The following is a 10,860-nucleotide window of genomic DNA, read 5'->3' as shown; positions in this document are numbered from 1 at the left end:
TGTCAACAATATGCTAGAACCCTTGCGGGAAAAATGCAGAAGGCGGTTGTCCTTGGGTCACTCCGTGTTCTTAGGGTGCACGAGGCTTTTGCTGGATCGTCGCATTGATTCCTTTACAGACCTGTAACCACCTGTCTCACGGTTGTGAGACGTGGTTATGGCTGAAATTTTACCGCGATTTCGCTGGAAGCGGGTGCAATTTTTCAGATTAGCACACGCTCCCGGCAAAATCCTGCGGTTGTCCTTATGACAAATTTTTTAATATATATACGTATATTAATAATGATAATATTATAATTATGTTATATTATAATAGTCTTATTTATATCTTGATCCGCACTTAAAAGAAATTAAAGAAATTGGCGATTTTGGAATTCATCTCGTTTGGATAAAAACTTTATTATTGGATTGAAAAATTAATTATTTTGTTGATAATGTAACTATTTTGTAAAAAAGTCCTCTTTTATATCAAAAGTTCAACTACTTTTTAAAAATTTTTATTTTTTTTTTTATTTGAAGGTTCATCTCTTTCGTTGAAAATACATTTTTGAAACTGACAATTAATCAATACCATTTTTGGTTAAGAAATCATGTGTTTTGTTAAGAGGTCGTCTTTTTTGTAGTAATTAAATTGTTTTATGGAAAATTTATACATTTTGAATAAAAATTACATTTTTCGGTTGAATTATCAACTATAAATATGTTTTGGTTGTAAATTCGTTCTGTTGTAAATGCAACTATATTGTTAAAAATTAAAATCATAATTTTTGGGTGGAAACTCTTTCCGTTTTTAAAATTAAATAATTTCGTTGAAAGTTAATGTATATTGTTGGAAATTGACCCTGTTTAGTAGAAATTTAATCTTTTTGGTTGAAAATATATCATTTTTGGTCAAAAATGCAATTGATTGGTTAAAATATCAACTGTACATCTTCTTGGGTTTGAAAGTCGATTATTTCATTAACAGTTGAAGTACTTTGTAAAAAAATACGTTCTTTGAACAAGGTTTTTTAATTATGGTTGAAAATTTAACTATTTGGTTGAAAGTATAACTCTTTCACTGAAAACTCATATTCTTTTCCTAAAATTAAAAAAACTGCAAAATAAAAAAATTGCCTTAAAATCGTCCTGATTCCTTTTTTTTAAATTTTTAAAATCTTTTCAAATACTTACTTAAAATTAATTTTTCAAATTAAAAAATCATTCTCAATTTTCTTAGCAATCACAACAATTATTGTTATTCTTTTTAAATATTTTACAATTCTCAAAAGCTTTTCTTTTAAATCTGCAAAAATCTACATCGTGATTCAAATTATTTCAAATAATTTCAAGTTTTAAATTAATTGCGAATATTATTCTAAATTAAAATTGTAGCGTTCAAACTTAAAATTTAGCTCATTGCAATTTGAACAATTCAAGGCTTTCTATTTCGAACCACTCTGTTCAAATTTATATAGTTTTTAATAGTTGTTTATAATGGCTTGTCCCAGATCTGAATTATATCATTTATAAAATAAAAATAAAAAATTTAAAAATGTTATTTCGTATTTTAAAATAATTCAATTTAAAAAATGGTAAAATTAAAAGGTGTTAAAAGTTTGTGTTTTATACGTATAAATTATTTAGCGTTCAAATGAAATATTTCTGAATTAAAAATTTGTCAAGCTTCAGTTTTAAAAGTTTAAAATTCAAAAGATTTCCACCTCAAAAAAAACATTTTCAGATTTAAAATTTTGACTTTTCGAATTTCATCCTGAATTTTGAATTGGAACAGGAAATTTTCCAAGGCAATTGTATGTATTTCTGAGTCGGATCAGAGATTTTTTGAAAAAAAAAATATAATTCAGATCTGGGACAAGCCATTATAATCAACTATTAAAAACTATATAAATTTGAACAGAGTGGTTCGAAATAGAAAGCCTTGAATTGTTAAAATTGTAATGAGCTAAATTTTAAGTTTGAACGCTACAATTTTAATTTAGAATAATATTCACAATTAATTTAAAACTTGAAATTATTTGAAATAATTTGAAACACGATGTAGATTTTTGCAGATTTAAAAGAAAAGCTTTGAGAATTGTAAAATATTTAAAAAAAATAACAAAAATTGTTGTGATTGCTAAGAAAATTGAAAATGATTTTTTAATTTGAAAAATTAATTTTAAGTGAGTATTTGAAAAGATCTTAAAAAATTAAAAAAAGGAATCAGGACGATTTTAAGGCAATTTGTTTATTTTTCAGTTTTTTTAATTTTAGGAAAAAAATCTAATTAACACAATAAATAAATTTTCAACCCAAAAGTTTACTTTTCAACAAAATAAATTAATTTTCTATCAAATAATTGGTGTTTTAACTAATAAAATGTAAAGGTTAATGTTTCAACCAAAAATGGAATAGTACAATTTCCAGATAAAAACTGTGCTGAAAAATTGAATTGAACGAGAATAGAAATGAATTTTCAAAAAAATTGATAAATTTTCAAGGAAAAAACTGAATTTTTGACCAAGAAGATTAATGTTCTATAAAAAAAAACGATTTTCCAACTTAACCAATATATACGATTAATTTTTAATCAATCATATAATAGTTACATTTTCAGATAAAGATAAATAATTTTTAACAGAAAAAATTAATTTTAAACAAAGTTGTTAAATTTTCGACCAAGAAAATTGATGATCTACAAAAAAAGACAAATCTTAAACAAAATACATGAATTTTTAAAGAAATAAACGACTTTCAAACCGAAAAAGATGTACAGTTGATATTTTAACCAAACAATTGCATTTTTGACCAGAAATGATACATTTTCAATCAAAAAAATTAAATTTCTACCAAACAAGGTCAATTTCCAACAAAATACATGAACTTTCAACGAAATTATTTAATTTTAAAAACAAAAAGAGTATTTCCACCCAAAAATTATGATTTTAATTTTTAACATTATAGTTGCATTTACAACAGAACGACTTTACAACCAAAACATATTTATAGTAGATAATTCAACCGAAAAATGTAATTTTTAATCAAAAAGTATAAATTTTCCATAAAACAATTTAATTTCTGCAAAGAAGGACGACCTTTTAACAAAACACATGATTTCTTAATCAAAAATGGTATTGATTAATTGTCAGTTTCAAAAATGTATTTTCAACGAAAGAGATGAACCTTCAAATAAAAAAAAAACAAAAATTTTTAAAAAGTAGTTGAACTTTTGATAGAAAAGAGGACTTTTTTACAAAATAGTTACATTTTCAACAAAATAATTAATTTTTCAATCAAATAATTGAGTTTTTATCCAAACGAGAAGAATTCCAAAATCGCTAATTTCTTTTAAATGCGGATCAAGATATAAATAAGACTATTATAATATCACATAATTATAATATTATCATTATTAATATACGTATATATTTATATATACAATAGTATTATTATTATTATTTATATAATTTATATTTTATACATGAAATAACATAACCTCAAAATATACGCATATCAGAGGCGCGCGATCTATTCAAATCATGAGAAACGCCAGCATCAAAATCTGGAAATATTAAAATCCCAATCTCCTGAATTTATTTCAAAGCAGTTAGCTGTTAGCAGATAGATATATAAATAGAATCGCCGAAGTGCTCCGACCGGCAATCGTGCAGCTTCGAGTTTTCAAATTCAGAAGAGGAGAAATAGGTTGCGCGCGCAACTCAGTCATTTACAGTGTTTCCTACTACATTCACACGGACATAGCCCTGCCATAGTATTGGACCACATCTCGTTTCAGATCTGGGATCACTGGGTGGATTACATCCTTCCGAGGATCTCGATGCGACGATTCCCGATGGGACGGGTCCTACTGTACATGTATGGAAATTTACGATGATTTTTCTTACAGTGTAGATCAATATAAGAGATAAATTTTTTTTTTGAAATCTAAAAAACAGTTTAAGACATTAAAATCATATTTTTACAATGCCTTGCTAAATCCACACATAGTTATTTTCAATCAGAATTTCGATTTAAAAAAATGTTAATTTCAAATCAAGTATTATTTTTTTTAATTTTCACCCATAAATTTTTCAAAAATTTTTGCAAAAAAACCTTAAAAGTTTAGATCAATCCATAATATTTGTAAGGGAAAAAATTAACAAAATTAATAAAATATCAATATTTCTTCTTTCTTAATTCACTAAGAGATTAGATAACATTATTTTCTGCATGAAAACAATCTTTTCATGTTTAAACTTATTTTTTTCTTTTAAAATTTAAAATGTATTTAATTGCCTTTTAGCCCACTGTAGAAAAATGTGTTATTATAATACAGCAAGAAGCAAGAAGTTGGATGACGATAATGGTTTGCGGGCTGAAATTGGCAGACGACGAGGAAGACTCTCCGGGACCTATTCGGGGCACGAAATCAAAAATTCATTTCCTCTTCATTTTAAAAGAAGCGCCTATCCGAGACCAATCTGGGAGTTTGCCGTTAAAAAAAGAAGAAAGTCCTACAGTGTATGCAGTGATCCCAGATTTGAAATGAGGGACACTCCAATACTATCGCAGGTCTATGTCCGTGTGAATATAGTAGGAGGCGATATATATTACTGGTTTGCGCGCGCAACCCATTTCTTCTCTTCTGAATTTGAAAACTCAAGTTGCACGATTTCCGGTCGGAACACTTCGGCGGTTCTATTTATATCTCTAGCTGCTTTGAAATAAACTCAAGAGATTGGGATTTTAATATTTCCAGATTTCGATGCTGGCGATTCTCATGATTTACATACTTCGTGCGCCTCTTTGTATGCGTATATTTTGAGGTTACGTTATTTCAAGTATAAAATATAAATGATATAAATATTAATACTATTATATATATTTCAATTTTTTATGACAGTTTTTATCTGGAAATTGAACTATTCCATTTTTGGTTGAAATTTTATCCTGTACATTGTATCAGTGAAAACACCAATTATTTGATAGAAAATTAATTTATTCAAAATTAAAGAATTAATAGATATTAGTTTTTAAAATTATTTTCAATTATGACTTCAAATATTATTTCAGCCTGAAAAATTTTTATTTTTAACTCATTCAATTTGAAATTTTTTAATTAAAAAAAGAAAATACTGTTAATTATTAGCAGTATTTGACCGTTCATTTAAAACAATCCACTATAAACAGCTATTAAAAACTATACAAATTTGAACAGAATGCTTCGAAATAGAAAGCCTTGAATTGTTAACATTGTAATGAGCTAAATTTTAACTTTGAACGCTACAATTTTAATTTTTAAAAAGATTCAAAATTAATTTAAAAATTGAAATTATTTCAAATAATTTGTAACACGGTGTAAATTTTTGTAGACATTTTGCAGACATTTTGCTTAAAGCATAGCTTGAAGCATACAAATAATGACTTAAATATTTTTTTCGTTTGCATAATAGTAGACTTAATGTTAATATTCGTGGAATAGAAAGAACAATCATTCAATCGTTTTTTTTTTCTTGTTCAATACAAGAAAAAAACGAATTTTCAATCAAATTGTTAAATTTTCAAGGGAAAAGGTGAATTTTCCACCAAGAAAATTAATTTTTTATATACAAAAAAACGATTTTTCAACTTAACAAATATATACGATTAATTTTTAATCAATCCTATAATAGTTACATTTTCAGATGAAGATAAATAATTTTTTAAAGGAAAAATGAATTTTCAACAAATTTTAAACAAATTTTCAACAAAATTATTTAATTTTGAAGTCAAAAAGACAAATTACCTACAAAAAGTTAAAATTTTTAAGCGAAAAATATAAGTTTTCAATCAGAGTTAAATTTTCAACCAAATAATTAATTTTTTGAAATTTTCAGTTTCAAAAATATATTTTCAACGAAATAGATGAACCTTCAAATAAAAAAAAAATTAAAAAATGTTAACAAAGTAGTTGAAATTTTGATAGAAAAGAGGACTTTTTACAAAATAGTTATATTTTCAACAAAATAATAATTTTTTTAACCAAATAATTGAGTTTTTATCCAAACGAGATGAACAGCCGAAGTGTTCCCATCGGCAATCGTCCAGCTGCGAGTTTTAAAATTCAGAAGAGGAGAAATGGGTTGCGCGCGCATCCTAGTAATGTACATCCTCTTCTACTGTATTCACGCGGACAAAGAGCTGTGATAGTATTGGAGTGTACCTCGTTCCAAATCTGGAATCACTGAATGTATGTTTTTCCGGATCTATCCAGGATTTTTTTGGTACATGAAAACAAAAATTTATCTCCATCAAGTTCAAAAGAATTGTCTATCCATGTCTATTCGAGACCTATCTGGGATTTTGCCATCGGAAAAAGAAACAAGTGTTGCAGTGTATACTTATCCGTGTCTATCCGGGAACTATTCGGGACACGAAACCAAAAATTCATTTCCTCGTAAATTTAAAAGAAGCATCTATCCGGGTCTATCCGGGACCTATTTGGGAGTTTACCGTTAAGAAAAGAAACAAGTCCTACACAGTATGTTTACCCGGGTCTATCCGGGATCTATTCGGACTATTAAAATTTGTTGGCAATACGTCATTCATGTGGACTTACCGTTGAAAATCACCCTCAAATGTATTTAGTGTTACATGTTCACTAATTATTAAGCTTTGATTATTTATAAAATGTCATAAATGTATAAATAAAATGCTAACTCCGAGATACTACCGAGTGGGCACAAAATTTGGCGACGTCTTTACGAAATCGTTGCGACGTCTTTACGACAACTTTACGACATCCTATTTCCATGTCGTTTCAGTGTCTTTGCGATATCGTAAAGACATCGTCAGATCATACGACTTATTTACGATATCGTAAATACACCTTAACGATAGAGACATAGGATGTCGTAAAGATGTCGTAAAGATGCCGTAAAGATGTCGTAACGGTGTCGTGAAGACGTCGCTAAAATTTGTGCCCACTGGGTACACTCTTAAAAATTTAGGGAATTGTACAACATTTCCACAAGACTTCTACACTACGAGCGTAAGGAAAAATTGTAAAAATAGTATTGGAATAACGAAATTGGAATACATGTATTATAAGTATTGTAAATCGTGAAGTCACTGTCCAGAATTCTAATACATGCATGAGAGCGTTCATAAGACGAAAATTTCGTAATTAATAGAATTTACTGAGTTCAAGGAATTCACTGAATTCAAGGAGTTCCCGCAATTCGCTAAAGTCAACGTATTTCGAGAATTCATACAGTTCAACGAATCCCGAAAGTCAATGAATTCTAGGAATTCCTGTAATTCGCCAAATTCACGGAATTCATGAAATTCACGAAATTTATGGAAATTAAGGAATTCACCAAATCTATGGAATTCAAGAAATTCATGACATTTTACAGAAGTCAAGGGATCCGTAGAATTTATGGAATTTAATTTGAGGAATTTGCTAAATTCTAGGAATTCACAAAATTTATGGAACTCGCGAAATTCACAAAATTCATGGAACTTACAGACTTAATGGAATGCGACTAATTTATGGAATTTATGGAATTCACGGATTTACGGCATTCATGGAATTCAGGGATTTACGGAATTCATGGGATTTGCGTAATTCACGAAATTCATGGAATCGGAGGAGTTAAAGCAATCGAAGGAATTAAAGAACTACAAGGAATGCAAGGAATTTACGAAATACGCTTACTTTATGGAATTCCCGACATGCAAGGGATTCGCGAAATGGACAGCAATCACATATTTCAATGATTTCGTGCAACGCCCGGAATAAAGAAATTCATAAAATTTAGGGCATTTCGGAATACATGGAATTCGAGGAATTACCGGAATTCATGGAATTTATAGAAATCATAAATTTACCATATACAAGAAATTTGAAGAATTCATGGGATTCGTGGAATTCAAGGAATTCGTGGAATACAAGGAATTCACGGAATTTCATAAATTCACGAAATTTAAGAAATTTTGAGAATTCACGGAATTTATACAGTTCAAGGAATTCGTGGGAGTCCATTAATTCCATATATTCAGTGAATTAATTGAGTTTATTGATTTTGATTAATTTATTAAATTTCACAAATTCCTTGAATTTCTTGAATTCCATGAATTCCGCGATTTTCTTGAATATCGCGAATTAGTTCAATTCGATGAATTGCATAAATTCTGTAATATCCATGACGTCCGTAATTTCCGTCAAGTCCATGTATTTCCTGCATTCCCTTAATTTCATTAAATTTATTAATTCTGTGATTTTCATGATTTTCGTGTATTTCATGAATAACGTGAGGTCCAGCATTTCCGTGCATTGCATAAATTTTCGAATTCTATAAACCTCGTGAATTCCATTACTTCCGTAAATTTCTGAAATATTATGAATGCCTTGAGTTCCATAAATTCTTTGGATTCCGTAAATTCGTTGAATTCTGAGAATTTCATGAATTCTGGGAATTTCATGAATTCTGTGAATTTCTTGAATTCTGTGAAATCCATAAATTCTTTGGATTCCGTAATTTTATGAATTCCTTGAACCTCGTGAATTTCTGAGAATTTCGGACATTTTTAAATTTCTGAAACATTTAATAAAATCTGCAAAAGAATAATGGCTTTGTAATTCTTACAACATATTTTTTGAATTTGTCTTGGTTTCTTCATTTCAGTTGAGCGAAAAGAAAATAGTACTTTTTTCCTTGAAACTCACCAAAGAGATGAAATTTTTCCAAAAGGAAAAGTTTCTTGTCTATCATTATTGATATAACGATTGCAGTATATATAGTCTAACAATCTGCCAGAATATACATTGGTTAGACTGTTAACCAAATTCTCAAATAATACTGAAATCAGATTTTCCACTACTTGGAAAAAATGGAGATCACTTGTAATCTATTGTTCATCTTACTGTTCATCTTTAATTATATTGGTAAATATAAGATTATTATAAATGTTGACATAATTCGAGTGTAGGAGTCCAAACATAAAATTTTTTGTCAAAAATGTGCAACTGTTGGTTCTCGTGCTTCGCGCTTGATAATATATTTATCTCGCGCTCCGCGCTTGATAATGTATTTACCTCGCGCTCCGTGCTCGGTCTTTGCATTACCCTCCACATTTGTGCACAGACCACAATGTGCAATTTTCTACATTCTGTGTTAAAAACTATTATATCAAATGTCTATTACCATTTTTTTGTGTACCTTGGTCTGGTACTGCTTCTTCTGACATTGCAAAATAATCATCACATTTTATTTTTTCGAAAAATCGAAAAAATCGGCTAGAAAAGTTTTGAAATATATTTGGTATCTAGTGAAAATTTTGAATGAGATTTTTGGATTTACGAAAAAAATAATTTTTTATATTTTTTGAAAATTTTCAAATTTTTGAAAAGTATATAACTTTTCTAATTTTCATAGAAATAAAAAATTTTATTTCAGATAATTTGCAAGTCTTTTACCCATCTATAGGAAACTTCCACAAACTTTTTTAAAATTTCAAAATTTTGAAAATGCGCCCAATTTTTTAATTTTGATTCGAAATATCTGATTAACGAACTTAGCCTTCATTTTGTGTAACTTCAGAAGCGTATTAAATGAATGCGGACTCGATTGGACAAATCCTTCAAAAGTTAGCTTGGCTACAAAATTCAGGTAACCATACATACAGACATACAGACAGACAGACACCGATGAAATTTTATGATTTTCGGATTCTGCAAGTGCCGAAACGTAAAATCCGTTAAAAACCAGAGATTGAAAATTTGGACGATTACATTACATTCTCAGAAATGAGAATGTAAAATATTAGTTTAGAACAAATCTTTCTTCATTATTATAATGCAAATTTAATACAAAAACAGAAAAGACGGTTTGATTTGAGATAAATCGATTGACAGATCATATTAATCTTTCATTCCAAATTAAGAAAGTTATGGTCATGTTTAATATTTAGGAAATTCCTTTTTTACCATAAAAACTGTTTTCATTGGCATATTGTGAAACTTGTCAGATTCTCCGCCAACATAAAGCATTCGCCAGTCATTGCACCAAGGTCCTTAATTAGAAATATTTACACACCTTGTCTACTTCACCTCACTCCATTAACGTTAGAAATATTTCCTTTTATGCATGGCCTTAACCTCGTGGAAATAATACGTATTCAAAGCCATAATTTATATCGAAAACTTTCCAAAAAAAAACTAATTGATTACTTGCTAAATGAACTAAAAAATTAATCAATCTTTTCAATAGTTCACTTTGAAAAAATAAAATTCTTGTTTTACCACTAGAATTATATTAATTTCCTAATTTATTCGGAAAGACAATATTACTATTATGAACTTCCCTTCAAAGAACAAAACCATTCTTTAATTTTTCTTATTTTTCAACCAGTGTTTGGAAAAAGGAAGAATACGCACTATCGTCGACAATTAAATTAATAAAGCTATCCTAAATCTAAAAACATACATTTTTAATAATAAACTGTTTTCGAATATACAAAAAATTTTGTTCAAATCTGAAAATCTGTTTATCTTTAAGAACAAATATCGCCATGGTGATTCACGGAGCGAATTCTTCACGACGTTTATTTTGTGAACAATATTTTTTTCTTAAGAAGCAAAGCTCCCCATCTTTCGCCCGGCTATTCTTCACTTTTGAATTAAAAAAAAAATAGCTTTCAATACTTATAACCATCCGATGTTTATGATATTTTACAAGAATTCGAAAAATTATAATATTCTAAATATTGCAAGGAATTTCGAAAATCGAAGATTTCAAAGAATTTATCTAGACCACTTCAAAGGATCAATTAAATGAAAATTCAAGGGGTTTCTGGGTATTTTATTGGATTTCTTCCTACATCAGGATTTTAATT

The sequence above is a fragment of the Belonocnema kinseyi genome, chromosome 1 (assembly GCF_010883055.1).
Source record: "Belonocnema kinseyi isolate 2016_QV_RU_SX_M_011 chromosome 1, B_treatae_v1, whole genome shotgun sequence".
NCBI classification, from domain to species: domain Eukaryota; kingdom Metazoa; phylum Arthropoda; class Insecta; order Hymenoptera; family Cynipidae; genus Belonocnema; species Belonocnema kinseyi.
This window is presented reverse-complemented; position numbering follows the sequence as displayed.